The sequence below is a fragment of the Triticum dicoccoides genome, chromosome 3B, assembly GCF_002162155.2.
Source record: "Triticum dicoccoides isolate Atlit2015 ecotype Zavitan chromosome 3B, WEW_v2.0, whole genome shotgun sequence".
Lineage (NCBI taxonomy): Eukaryota > Viridiplantae > Streptophyta > Magnoliopsida > Poales > Poaceae > Triticum > Triticum dicoccoides.
Window position 1 is genome coordinate 460416680 of NC_041385.1, and position 14488 is coordinate 460431167.

Below are 14488 nucleotides of genomic sequence, written 5' to 3' on the forward strand. Positions count from 1 at the left end.
TCACATGTAGATCCCGCCACGACGCTTTGTTTAGAACTGCACCAACTTACAGCTCCACCGTTTAATAAAAACACGTATCCGGTTTGCGATTTAGAATCGTCCGGATCAGTGTCAAAGCTTGCATTGACGTAACCATTTACCACTAGCTCTTTGTCACCTCCATATACGAGAAACATATCCTTAGTCCTTTTCAGGTATTTCAAGATGTTCTTGACCGCTGTCCAGTGATCCACTCCTGGATTACTTTGGTACCTTCCTGCCAAACTTATTGCTAAGCATACGTCAGGTCTGGTACACATCATTGCATACATGATAGAGCCTATGGCTGAAGCATAGGGAACAATTTTCATTTTCTCTCTATCTTCTTCTGTGGTCGGGCATTGAGTTTGACTCAACTTCACACCTTGTAGCACAGGCAAGAATCCTTTCTTTGCCTGATCCATTTTGAACTTTTTCAAAATTTTGTCAAGGTATGTGCTTTGTGAAAGTCCTATTAAGCGTCTTGATCTATCTCTATAGATCTTGATGCCCAATATGTAAGCAGCTTCACCGAGATCTTTCATTGAATTTTTTTTATTCAAGTATCCCTTTATGCTATCCAGAAATTCTATATCATTTCCAATTAATAATATGTCATCAACATATAAAACTAGAAATGCTACAGAGCTCCCACTCACTTTCTTGTAAATACATGCTTCTCCAAAAGTCTGTATAAAACCATATGCTTTGATTACACTATCAAAGCGTTCATTCCAACTCCGAGATGCTTGCACCAGTCCATAAATGGAACGCTGGAGCTTGCACACTTTGTCAGCACCTTTTGGATCAACAAAACCTTCCGGCTGCATCATATACAACTCTTCTTCTAGAAATCCATTCAAGAATGCAGTCTTGACATCCATTTTGCCAAATTTCATAATCATGAAATGCAGCAATAGCCAACATGATTCGGACAGACTTAAGCATCGCTACGGGCGAGAAAGTCTCATCGTAGTCAACCCCTTGAACTTGTCGAAAACCTTTCGCAACAAGTCGAGCTTTATAGACAGTTACATTACCATCAGCGTCAGTCTTCTTCTTAAAGATCCATTTATTCTCAATGGCTTGCCGATCATCGGGCAAGTCAACCAAAGTCCATACTTTGTTTTCATACATGGATCCCATCTCAGATTTCATGGCCTCTAGCCATTTTGCGGAATCTGGGCTCATCATCGCTTCCTCATAGTTCGTAGGTTCATCATGGTCAAGTAACATGACTTCCAGAATAGGATTACCGTACCACTCTGGTGCGGATCTTACTCTGGTAGACCTACAAGGTTCAGCAGAAACTTGATCTGAAGTTTCATGATCAATATCATTAGCTTCCTCACTAATTGGTGTAGTCGTCACAAGAACCGGTTCTCGTGATGAACTACCTTCCAATAAGGGAGTAGATACAGTTATCTCATCAAGTTCTACTTTCCTCCCACTCACTTCTTTCGAGAGAAACTCCTTCTCTAGAAAGGATCCATTCTTAGCAACGAATGTCTTGCCTTCGGATCTGTGATAGAAGGTGTAACCAACAGTTTCTTTTGGGTATCCTATGAAGACACATTTCTCCGATTTGGGTTCGAGCTTATCTGGTTGAAGTTTCTTCACATAAGCATCGCAGCCCCAAACTTTAAGAAACGACAACTTTGGTTTCTTGCCAAACCACAGTTCATAAGGCGTCGTCTCAACGGATTTAGATGGTGCCCTATTTAACGTGAATGCGGCCGTCTCTAAAGCATAACCCCAAAACGATAGCGGTAAATCGGTAAGAGACATCATAGATCGCACCATATCAAGTAAAGTACGATTACGACGTTCGGACACATCATTTCGTTGTGGTGTTCCGGGTGGTGTGAGTTGCGAAACTATTCCACATTGTTTCAAATATAAACCAAACTCGTAACTCAAATATTCTCCTCCACGATCAGATCGTAGAAACTTTATTTTCTTGTTACGATGATTTTCCACTTCACTCTAAAATTCTTTGAACTTTTCAAATGTTTCAGACTTGTGCTTCATTAAGTAGATATACCCATATCTGCTCAAATCATCTGTGAAGGTGAGAAAATAACGATATCCGCCACGAGCCTCAACATTCATCGGTCCACACACATCTGTATGTATGATTTCCAACAAATCTGTTGCTCTCTCCATAGTTCTGGAGAACGGTGTTTTAGTCATCTTGCCCATGAGGCATGGTTCGCAAGTACCGAGTGATTCATAATCAAGTGATTCCAGAAGTCCATCGGTATGGAGTTTCTTCATGCGTTTTACACCGATATGACCTAAACGGCAGTGCCACAAATAAGTTGCACTATCATTATCGACTTTGCATCTTTTGGCTTCAACATTATGAATATGTGTATCACTACTATCGAGATTCAATAAAAATAGACCACTCTTCAAGGGTGCATGACCATAAAAGATATTACTCATATAAATAGAACAACCATTATTCTCTGATTTAAATGAATAACCGTCTCGCATCAAACAAGATCCAGATATAATGTTCATGCTTAACGCTGGCACCAAATAACAATTATTCAGGTCTAAAACTAATCCAGAAGGTAGATGTAGAGGTAGCGTGCCGACCGCGATCACATCAACTTTGGAACCGTTTCCCACGCGCATCGTCACCTCGTCCTTGGCCAGTGCTTATTCCGTAGTCCCTGTTTCGAGTTGCAAATATTAGCAACAGAACCAATATCAAATACCCAGGTGCTACTACGAGCTCTAGTTAGGTACACATCAATAACATGTATATCACATATACCTTTGCTCACTTTGCCATCCTTCTTATCCGCCAAATACTTGGGGCAGTTCCGCTTCCAGTGTCCAGTCTGCTTGCAGTAGAAGCACTCAGTTTCAGGCTTAGGTCCAGACTTGGGTTTCTTCTCTTGAGCAGCAACTTGCTTGCCGTTCTTCTTGAAGTTCCCCTTCTTTTTCCCTTTGCCCTTATTCTTGAAACTAGTGGTCTTGTTGACCATCAACACTTGATGCTCCTTCTTGATTTCTACCTCCGCGGCTTTCAGCATTGCGAAGAGCTCGGGAATAGTCTTGTTCATTCCTTGCATATTATAGTTCATCACGAAGCTCTTGTAGCTTGGTGGCAGTGATTGGAGAATTCTGTCAATGACACTATCATCAGGAAGATTAACTCCCAGTTGAATCAAGTGATTATTATACCCAGACATTCTGAGTATGTGTTCACTGACAGAACTATTCTCCTCCATCTTGCAGCTATAGAACCTATTGGATACTTCATATCTCTCAATCCGGGCATTTGCTTGAAATATTAACTTCAACTGCTGGAACATCTCATATGCTCCATGACGTTCAAAACATCGTTGAAGACCCGGTTCCAAGCCGTAAAGCATGACACACTGAACTATAGAGTAGTCATCAGCTTTGCTCTGCCAGACGTTCTTAACGTCGTCAGTTGCATCAGCAGCAGGCCTGGCACCCAGCAGTGCTTCCAGGAGTAACTCTTCTGTGCAACAAAGAGGATAATCCTCAGGTTACGGACCCAGTCCGTGTAATTGCTACCATCATCTTTCAACTTTGCTTTCTCAAGGAACGCATTAAAATTCAACGGAACAACAGCACGAGCCATCTATCTACAAACAAACATAGACAAGCAAGATACTATCAGGTACTAAGTTCATGATAAATTTAAGTTCAATTAATCATATTACTTAAGAACTCCCACTTAGACAGACATCTCTCTAGTCATCTAAGTGATTACGTGATCCAAATCAACTAAACCATAACCGATCATCACGTGAGATGGAGCAATTTTCAATGGTGAACATCACTATGTTGATCATATCTACTATATGATTCACGCTCGACCTTTCGGTCTCCGTGTTCCGAGGCCATATCTGCATATGCTAGGCTCGTCAAGTTTAACCTGAGTATTCTGCGTGTGCAAAACTGGCTTGCACCCGTTGTAGACGGACGTAGAGCTTATCACACCCGATCATCACGTGGTGTCTCGGCACGACGAACTTTGGCAACGGTGCATACTCAGGGAGAACACTTCTTGATAATTTTAGTGAGAGATCATCTTAAAATGCTACTGTCAATCAAAGCAAGATAAGATGCATAAAGGATAAACATCACATGCAATCAATATAAGTGATATGATATGGCCATCATCATCTTGTGCTTGTGATCTCCATCTCCGAAGCACCGTCGTGATCACCATCGTCACCGGTGCGACACCTTGATCTCCATCGTAGCATCGTTGTCGTTTACGCCATCTATTGCTTCTACGACTATCGCTACCGCTTAGTGATAAAGTAAAGCAATTACAGGGCGTTTGCATTTCATACAATAAAGCGACAACCATATGGCTCCTGCCAGTTGCCGATAACTTCGGTTACAAAACATGATCATCTCATACAATAAAATATAGCATCACGTCTTGACCATATCACATCACAACATGCCCTGCAAAAACAAGTTAGACGTCCTCTACTTTGTTGTTGCAAATTTTACGTGGCTGCTACGGGCTTAGCAAGAACCGTTCTTACCTACGCATCAAAACCACAACGATAGTTTGTCAAATAGACTCCGTTTTAACCTTCACAAGGACTGGGCGTAGCCACACTCGGTTCAACTAAAGTGAGAGAGACAGACACCCGCCAGCCACCTTTAAGCACAAGTGCTCGTAACGGTGAAACCAGTCTCGCGTAAGCGTACGCGTAATGTCGGTCCGGGCCGCTTCATCTCACAATACCGCTGAACCAAAGTATGACATGCTGGTAGGCAGTCTGACTTATATCGTCCACAACTCACTTGTGTTCTACTCGTGCATATAACATCAACGCGTAAAACCTGGCTCGGATGCCACTGTTGGGGAACGTAGTAATTTCAAAAAATTCCTACGCACACGCAAGATCATGGTGATGGCATAGCAACGAGAGGGGAGAGTGATCGTCCACGTACCCTCGTAGACCGTAAGCGGAAGCGTTAACACAACGCGGTTGATGTAGTCGTACGTCTTCACGATCCGACCGATCCAAGCACCGAACGTACGGAGCCTCCGAGTTTAGCACACGTTCAGCTCGATGACGATCTCCGGCCCTCCGATCCAGCAAAGGCTCCGGAGATGAGTTCCGTCAGCACGACGGCGTGGTGACGATGATGATGTTCTACCGGCGCAGGGCTTCGCCTAAACTCCGCGACGATATGACCGAGGTGGAATATGGTGGAAGGGGGCACCGCACACGGCTAAGGAACAATCCGTAGATCAACTTGTGTGTCTATGGGGTGCCCCTCGCCCCCGTATATAAAGGAGCCAGGGGGGAGGAGGCCGCCGGCCTAAGGGGGCGCGCCAAGGGGGGAGTCCTACTCCCGGAGTAGGACTCCCCTTTTCCAAGTTGGAGTAGGAGAGAGGGGGAAAGAGGAGGAAGAGGAGAAGGAAAGGGGGGGCGCCGCCCCCCTTCCCTTGTCCTATTCGGACTAGGAGGGGGAGGGGCGCGCGGCCCCCTCCTTGCTCCTTCCTCTTCTCCCTCTTGGCCCATGTAGGCCCATTAACCCCCCCGGGGGGTTCCGGTAACCTCCCGGTACTCCGGTAAAATGCCGATTTCACCCGGAACCATTCCGATGTCCAAACATAGGCTTCCAATATATCAATCTTTATGTCTCGACCATTCTGAGACTCCTCGTCATGTCCGTGATCACATCCGGGACTCCGAACAAACTTCGATACATCAAAACTTGTAAACTCATAATAAAACTGTCATCGAAACGTTAAGCGTGCGGACCCTACGGGTTCGAGAACTATGTAGACATGACCTAAAACCATTCTCGGTCAAAACCAATAGCGGGACCTGGATGCCCATATTGGTTCCTACATATTCTATGAAGATCTTTATCGGTCAAACCGCATAACAACATACTTTGTTCCCTTTGTCATCGGTATGTTACTTGCCCGAGATTTGATCATCGGTATCCAATACCTAGTTCAATCTCATTACTGGCAAGTCTCTTTACTCGTTCCGTAATACGTCATCTCATAACTAACTCATTAGTTATATGCTTGCAAGGCTTTAGGTGATGAGTATTACCGAGAGGGCCCAGAGATACCTCTCCGACAATCGGAGTGACAAATCCTAATCTCGAATTATGCCAACCCAACATGTACCTTCGGAAACACCTGTAGAGCACCTTTATAATCACCCAGTTACGTTGTGATGTTTGGTAGCACACAAAGTGTTCTTTCGGTAAACGGGAGTTGCACAATCTCATAGTTGCAGGAACTTTGTATAAGTCATGAAGAAAGCAATAGCAGTATACTAAACGATCAAGTGCTAGGCTAACAGAATGGGTCATGTCAATCACATCATTCTCCTAATGATGTGATCCCTTTAATCAAATGACAACACATGTCTATGGTTAGGAAACATAACCATCTTTGATTAATGAGCTAGTCAAGTAGAGGCATACTAGTGACTATGTGTTTGTCTATGTATTCACACATGTATCATGTTTCCGGTTAATACAATTATAGCATGAATAATAAACATTTATCATGATACGAGGAAATAAATAATAACTTTATTATTGCCTCTAGGGCATATTTCCTTCACTTAGCGCATACAAACAAAGTTTTCAGCGCACAGGATAATACATAGCGAGTCTACTCAATAATTACATCTCTGGGGTACTCATCCGCAATCTTGCGGGCACCCTTCAGGACAGTCTTATAGTACATCTCGGGCGTACGATACTCCTTGCCCGCTGGCGGCGCGTCAGTGATGAGCTTCTTCGCATCCAGCTTGCCCCAATGCACCTTTGCGCGGGCAAGGGCCCGCCGAGCACCTTCAATACAGGCGGAGCGCTTGATGACCTCCACCGAGGGGCACGCATCCACCAGCCGCCGCACGAGGCCGAAGTATCTCCCAGGCATGGCCTCTCCAGGCCACAACCGGACTATGAGGCCCTTCATGGCCTCCTCAGCTACCTTATGGAGCTCGACCAGCTGCTTCAGCTGGTCGCTAGGGGGCACCGGATGGCCGGCCTTAGCGTACTGAGACCAGAAGACCTTCTCCGTTGAGCTCCCCTCCTCGCCACGGTAGAATGCGGCGGCATCGGATACACTGCGAGGCAGATCTGCAAACGCCCCTGGAGAGCTCTGAATTGGGTTAAGTGTCAGGTAGCTTACATTAACATGCTTGCTTTGCATGAAAAATGCCTTACCCGCCGCTATTTTCTTCATATCCTCAACCTTCTGAAGGGCCTTACGGGCCTCGGCCTTGGCGGACTTGGCACTTTTGAGAGCCGAGGCGAGCTCGGACTCTCGTGTCTTTGAGTTGCGCTCCAAACTCTCATGCTTCTCCATGAGAGCCTGGAGCTCTTGCCACACCTCCGCCACCCGCGCCTCCTGCTTTTCTCGCTCTGCCCGTTCCGTGGCCGCATTGCGTTCGGCCGAGGACACAGCCTCCTTCAGGGCTGCCACCTCGTTCGTGGCCCCTGCAGTGCCCATGTTATCCTTGTTATTTTTTTGCAACCTAAATCCTTTCCTGTAAGGTAATTATTCAAAGTGGTGTTACTCACCTTCTTTGTCCTCGAGCTGCTTCTTGGCACGGCCGAGCTCTTGCTCGGACCGCTCGAGATCCTGCTTTAATGCACCGACCTCTGCAGTCAGTGCGGCAGAGGTCAGCAGCGCAGCCTGCAAACCCATATTGACATAATTTTTAGCAACCATGCGTATATCTTCTTTAGATCCTCAGTCCGGCTTTTCTTTACGAACACCGAACCGAGCATCAGGGGCTACTGTCTATGCGGTATTACATTACATAATTTTAACTTCTTACCTCAAAGCCTGTTAGAAGGCTGCTGCAGGCTTCGGTCAGCCCGCTCTTGGCGAGCTGAACCTTCTGAATCACCGCACTCATGATAGTGTGGTGTTCTTCCTCGATGGAAGCGCCTTTGAGCGCCTCCAACAAGTTGTCCGGTGCCTCTGGTTGGACGGGGGCCACCGGTGTCACGGTCTTGCCCTTCTTGCGAAGGGGCCGCCTGCCGGACTCTGGAACCACTGCAGGTTCCGGCGTAGAGTCCGGCGCAAAGTCCGGGAGGCTGCCTTGCGGCGCCTCCAGAGCCTCCTCCTGATGGGTCCCTTCCCGGGATCCCACCTCGGCGTCCTCAGCGGCGCGAGGGGTGGAGGCAGTCGGAATGGAATCCACATCGGACGCAGCCAACGACCCGCTCGACGAAGCAGGGAGATCATCGTCGGCCGGACTGCAGGCAGTATGCGACATTAGAAGGACACTATGTGACACAAAAGAAATTGCAGATTATTCAGGGATCCGGATGCTTACGATCTCGTCTGAGGCCTGGCCCTTGAGGGCCACTCTTCTTCGCCAACGTTGGTGTTGGCGGAGCTGTCCGGGGGAATAGTTCTTCCCCTCTTGGACCCTTCGGCCTCCCCTGTTGGGGAGGCCTTCCTCTTTCTCTCTCCCTCCTCTGGGAGAGAGTCTTCTTACTCCTCCTCATCTTCGGGGGAGGAATCTGCCTCGGAGTCGTCGGACACCTGAAAACGGGAACTCTTTCGAGTACCCGTGGCCACCTTCTTGGCCTTCTTCTCCGGCACCACGTGCGGTGCCGGGACCAGCAGCCCCGCTAGACGGGCGTCCACTGGGTCTTCTGGCATGGGAGCCGGGCGGATGAGCTGCTCGACCTTCTTCATCCACTCCTGTCAAAGGAAAAGGGAGATTGAAACCCGCTTAGGGTCGAACTATTAACAACAAGTGTCCCGTAAAGGGGTAGAATCACTTACCTCGTCAGCTGGACGCTGCGAGTGAAATCCGCGATCTTCCGTCGCGGATGCGGGGGCTTCGGCGCCCTTAAATAGCACCCTCCAGGCGCCTTCGTACGTCGTGTCGAAGAGCCCGCTCAACGCCGGGTGCTGTTCCGGATCGAACTCCCACAGATTGAATGCCCGTTCTTGGCATGGGAGAATCCGGCGGACGAGCATGACTTGGACCACGTTAACCAGCCTGAGCTTCTTGTTCACCAGCTTCTGGATACAGGCTTGGAGTCCCATCAGCTCCTTCGAATTACCCCACAGCAAGCCCTTCTCTTTCCAGGAGGTGAGCTGCGTAGGGATACCAGATCTGAACTCGGGGGCTGCCACCCACGTAGGGTCGCGCGGCTCGGTGATGTAGAACCACCCCGACTGCCACCCCTTGACGGATTCCATGAAGGCCCCTTCGAACCAAAGGACGTTGGGCGTCTTGCCCAACATGGCGCCTCCGCACTCCGCTTGAGTGCCCTTCACTACCTTCGGCTTGACATTGAAGGTCTTGAGCCGCAAGCCGAAGTGGGGCTGGATGCAGAGGAAGGGCTCGCACACGACGATAAACGCCGAGATGTTGAGGATAAAGTTCGGTGCCAGATCATGGAAATCCAGGCCGTAGTAGAACATGAGCCCCCGGACAAAGGGGTGAAGTGGAAAGCCCAGTCCGCGGAGGAAGTGGGGAAGGAAAACGACCCTCTCATGGGGCCTGGGGGTGGGGATGAGCTGCCCCTCGTCGGGCAGCCGGTGCGCGATGTCGCCGGAAAGGTATCCGGCGCTGCGCAGCTTTGTGATGTGCTCCTCCTTAATGGTGGAGGCCAACCACTTGCCTCCCGCTCCAGACATGGTCGGAGAAGGTTGAGACGAGATGCGCGAACTTGGGCGCTGGAGCCCGCGTGCGCGGAGATGGATAAGCAAAGGAGGAAGAGGGCGTAGGTGAAAAGGTGAATCCTTATCCCTTATATATAGGCGGACGAAGACTATGCATCCCCGCTAGCCTAGTAAAACTCGCTTATCTCCCAAGCGCCACCATCAATGGCGCGGTTGGTTTACCCACGTCCGTATTGATGAGAATCCCGGAATAAGGGGAACACGATCTCTGCTTTGACAAGACGTGCCAAGGAAACCGCTTCGCTAAACGCGCTGAGGCGGTATAATAAAAAATGATTCAAGTAAAGGCTTGGTAGTGGTGTGACATCATGCCGCAAAATACGTCAGCAGATTAAACTTGTGTATATATTATTCTCTCTACGGTGGAACGTGGAATTTATTTTGCAGAGCCAGACACTATTTTGGTGTTCATGATCTTCTATGGATTATTTGGAGGAGGAAACCGCCTTGCAATGCCGAACATTATGCGCGCCAGACTCATCGTCATTAAAGCCAGGTTCAGGGGCTACTGAGAGAGTCCTGGACTAGGGGGTGTCCGGACAGCCGGACTATCATCGTCCGCCGGACTCCAAGACTACGAAGATACAAGATTGAAGACTCCGTCCCGTGTCCGGATGGGACTTTCCTTGGCGTGGAAGGCAAGCTTGGCGATACGAATATGTAGATCTCCTACCATTGTAACCGACTCTGTGTAACCCTAGCCCTCTCCGGTGTCTATATAAACCAGAGGGCTTTAGTCCGTAGGACATAACCTCCATTACAACAATCATACCATAGGCTAGTTTCTAGGGTTTAGCCTCCTTGATCTCGTGGTAGATCCACTCTTGTAATACACATCATCAATATTAATCAAGCAGGACGTAGGGTTTTACCTCCATCAAGAGGGCCCGAACCTGGGTAAAACATCGTGTCCCTTGTCTCCTGTTACCATCCACCTAGACGCACAGTTCGGGACCCCCTACCCGAGATTCGCCGGTTTTGACACCGACAGCCGCCCTCTCCTTCCGAGCTATGCCACAAGTACAACGTGTGCTCCGCAAGGGGGACGAGGTGCAAGTCGACCGCCACCCTCTCCTTCCGAGCTACGCCACAAGTACAACGTGTGCTCCGCAAGGGGGACGAGGTGCAGGTCGACCGCCACCCTCTCCTTCCGAGCTACGCCACAAGTATAATGTGCTCTCCATAAGGAAGACAAGGTCGATTAATGCCTTACCCATCAGAGAGACACCGTAAAAAATCCTACCGAGTGGAGAGCAAACCTCCCACTCGGAGGCTTAGCTGCAGCCCAGTGCTCGCCTAAGTTTTTGAAAATCCTACCGAGTGGAGAGTAAACCTTCCACTCGGGGGCTTAGCTGCAGCCCAGTGCTCGCCTAAGTTTTTGAAAATCCTACCGAGTGGAGAGCAGACCTCCCACTCGGAGGCTTAGCTGCAGCCCAATGCTCGCCTAAGTTTTTGAAAATCCTACCAAGTGGAGAGCAGACCTCCCACTCGGAGGCTTAGCTGCAGCTCAGTGCTCGCCTAAGTTTTTGAAAATCCTACCGAGTGGAGAGCAGACCTCCCACTCGGAGGCTTAGATGCAGCTCAGTGCTCGCCTAAGTTTTTGAAAATCCTACCGAGTGGAGAGCAGACCTCCCACTCGGAGGCTTAGCTGCAGCCCAGTGCTCGCCTAAGTTCTTGAAAATCCTACCGAGTGGAAAGCAGACCTCTCACTCGGGGGCTTAGCTGCAGCCCAGTGCTCGCCTAAGTGTATTGGAGAACAAGTCGATTGCAATAAGCGTCTCGCTTTAGCCTGCAAAAGACACCTCAAACCAAATGCAAACATATTCAACGTCGAATCCAAGTTCTGATAACACCTAACGGAACCGAAAGTGCTCAGGCGCTAAGCCTGTTAAAGTTTGTCGGTTACAAAAATCACTCGGCATACCGAGGCAAATTTAAAGTATCAAGCTCAGAAGTTTTTTACGCCTCCTGTGGAGGGCTGGAAGGTGCAACAAACTCATCCAGGTCAATTCCATCTGCAATCCGAGTGGCAGCGGCGATGAAGGTCTCCATGAAAGAGCGGAAATTGTGCTTCTTGGTGTTAGCCACCCTAATGGCCGCCAGCTTGTCCTCTCGTGCATCCTTGCAGTGAACGCGGGCCAGAGAAAGAGCAACGTCCGCGCCACACCTGGCAGAAGACTTCTTCCACTCCTGCACTCGACTTGGGACCTTGTTCAGTCGAGTCATCAGAGACTCGAGGTTGTTCTGGAGCGTCTCTCTTGGCCAGAGTGTTGTGTCGATGCGGGAAGTTGCGACCTTTAGCCTTGCGAGATAATCGATGACAAAAGCAACGCGAGATTCGAGCCGGAGCACATTCATGGCGACTTCATCTTTCACAGGAGAGTTGATGGGATCCAGGTTTATTTCCAGTCGACCAGTTTCCTCTTCAAAGTTCTGGCAAAATTCTGCAAGCACAACCACCGAGTCAAGACAACAGTCGAATGGAAAGATCACAGTTAAAATGTCTGTTTGATACAAAAGATTACCTTCAAGCATGAGGAATAGCTTCTTGGCGAGTCCACCCAGATAAGCCTCCAGATCGTTCTTCTTTCCCACCAACTCACTGGCCTTGTCACTCAGAGCAATCTTATCACTTTTCAGTCGACTGACCTCCTTGTTGGCAGCATCAAGAGCAGCTTTCAGATTGGTGTTTTCTTCTTCAAGCTTGGTGACTGAAGCCAGCTTCTCATCTGCGAGCTTGGTCTTCTCTAAAGCCGCTTTCTGCATCTCAGCCAAGTCAAGGTCTTTCTTCTTCAGGGCATCCCTCACTTTGTCTGCAAAGTTACAGTGAGATCAGACTCTGAAACAAACGAGGGGCAAAGGCAGTCATCGAGGGCCTCACCAAACATACCTTTAGCTTCCTCCTTCGCCTTCGTTAAGTTCTCCTGGGCCAGTTTCAGATCAAGCTCGAGCTGGATGTGTTTGTTCTCCAACTCAGTATAACGAGCCGCAAGGTCGCAGGATTTCTACGAAGAACCAATCGACATATGTCAAAGACAATTCACTTCCGAGTGACTAAGGAAAAATCATAGCATTTCTAAGACTACGGCCGAATACAAACATTCGACCATAGTCTCGGGGAATACACCCAGTGGGTGCACTCAGCGTGCCCCCACTAGTTCTATCGGTTAGAGTCGACTAGTCGACCAAAAAAAACACAAAAACGGGAGGTGTTCTTCAGACTGTAGTCGACTGCCAGCAATCGACCACAGTCTCGGGGACTACACCCAGTGGGTGCACTCAGCGTGCCCCCACCGTTCTATGAATCCATTCGACCTAGTCGAGTAAGGGAAAAACTTAAGACATAAAGACTATGGTCGACTACCAGCAGTCCACCATAGCCTTGGGGACTACACCCAGTGGGTGCACTCAGCGTGCCCCCACTAACCCGGAATTTCAATCGACACACCCAGTGGGTGTAGGACAAACACTAGGAATTTCAGAAAGAAGGGTTTTCAGATATCATATCCTAACAGAACAGGTGGTGACCGACTGACCTGAACATTACTCTGAAGAGCTGAACTGGCGTCATAGGCTGCCTAGCTGGCTTCTCGGATTGCCTTCACTTGCTCCATCATGACCCCCGCCTGGCGTATTGCTTCTTTAGCAGCACTAGTTTGGTCTTCTGGGACGTGGTGGGTTGAGAAAAGCGAGGGGTGAGCAGCACTCGACGATGAAGGGCGAGCACTCGTCAACGGCACCGCAAAGGATACGGTAGGCCGAGTGACATTGTCTCCCTCCACGACCAACGTCTCGGGTGCTGGCACGTCCTGAGTCGCCTTGCCAACAGACGCTTTCCTGTTCCTTCTCTGCCTCAGTGGTTCCTCATCGTCGTCGTCGGGAAGGTCGATAACAACGTTAGATGAAGCTGCAGAAAAAGAATCAAAATTAGAGATAAGAAGCCAACCGACTGAAGACGGAACTACAAGGGTCATACCAGGTTTCGAAGTAACAGCATCCTCCATATCCTGATCCTCAGCCCTGACCGAGGTATCAGAAGTAGCAGCACTGCAGTCCCAGAAGTCAGTCGATTAGCTCATGAGTCGACCAAGAATATGTTCATGAAACGGGAAACTCAAGTTACACCATTACCCTGAGATTGTGGGGATCGCCATCTTCATCTTCGGCAAGACCTTCGCCGGCTTCGACAGCGCCACTCAAGATTGCTTCGGAGCTTTCTCAGTCGGCACCGGAGAAGTCGTCCGGGGACGCTTGGTCAACTGCGCGACGGTCGCGACCCCCTTACCACGCTTGGCCGCGGGATCATGAACAAGCTTCGAACGTCTTTCCGAGCGAGGAGGCGCAACTTCCTCCTCCTCCTCCTCTTCTTCCTCCTCACCAGAATCATCACCCTCATCATCGTCATCAGCATCTGAATCCCACTCCTCCGGGCTTTCGCCCCCACTTCCTTCCTCCTCCTCAGTCGGCGTTTGCGCTCCATTGGGCATCGAGTATAACTCAGTGGTGGCCTGACAGACAACAAAACAAAACAAAGGTCAATCGACCAATTTGCAGCGAAGCAGAATGAATAAAGCAAGATTACAATTGGGGATAAGTGGTCATACCGTGTCCGGTGTGTAGGTACGGTCGAGTGGTGGGATCCTCCTAGCTCCTCGAGGGTTGTCCTTATTCCCTGTGATTGCGGCCATCCACCTCTCCAGTGTGGCGTCGTCGACTGCTTCTGGATGGACCCGAGTGGTGTCTTCGGTACCACAGTATAGCCAC